The sequence below is a fragment of the Theobroma umbraticum genome, unplaced genomic scaffold, assembly GCF_002168275.2.
Source record: "Theobroma umbraticum cultivar Fairchild unplaced genomic scaffold, ASM216827v3 scaffold_106.0, whole genome shotgun sequence".
NCBI classification, from domain to species: Eukaryota; Viridiplantae; Streptophyta; class Magnoliopsida; order Malvales; family Malvaceae; genus Theobroma; species Theobroma umbraticum.
In genome coordinates, this window is record NW_018397276.1 from 1997961 (window position 1) to 1998533 (window position 573).

A 573-nucleotide genomic window follows, 5' to 3' on the forward strand; every position below is an offset into this window, starting at 1 on the left:
TATATATATAGTCAAACACATTTCAAATGCTTGGTATTCACAAACTCCTAGGATATCTACCAGCTCATGTTTTCCACAAATTTGCATTTAAAATAATTCATTTCATACTTATAAATATATATATAAATACCTAATTATGGAATTATTTTTAAATGGACACCCCCTACTCACCTTATAATAGCAGGATCCTACTTTGCTATCAATTCAAGTGCGTATCCCTTGAATTATGTTTGAATTTCCTAACTACAGTTCACCACCTCTTCACACCTAAGATTTTCTTTGCTGCCACAAATATAACCACACCTTAAAATCAATTTTCAAACATACTTTCAATCAAACTAACAAGCTCCATTTCCTTACCTTGGAAATCTTGAGCCAAATCACCAATCCTCCTTAAATTCAGCTATGGGGAAGGAAAAGAGAAGAATTTCATGTGAAAGAAAGACAAAAAGGAAGAAACATGGGAGGAGATGGAGATAAGAGCTTGAGGTTTGGTTGGTATGGTGAAAGCCACGGTTTAGAGCAAGAAAAATTACACAAGGGAGAAACTGACGGTGAAGTTGAAAAATGAAA

General features: G+C 34.0%; 1 long non-coding RNA gene across 1 annotated transcript in view; it reads right to left on the reverse strand.

Annotated features, from left to right (window-relative positions):
* LOC110427583 (uncharacterized) overlaps positions 1-553 on the reverse strand; it is a 1787-nt gene extending 1234 nt beyond the window's left edge. The window contains exons 1-2 of the long non-coding RNA XR_016352084.1: positions 361-553; positions 172-282 (exon numbers count right to left, since the gene is read on the reverse strand). This is a non-coding gene — a long non-coding RNA (uncharacterized LOC110427583). The remainder of the gene's footprint in view (positions 1-171; positions 283-360) is intronic.
* Between the last annotated feature and the right edge of the window lie 20 nt (positions 554-573).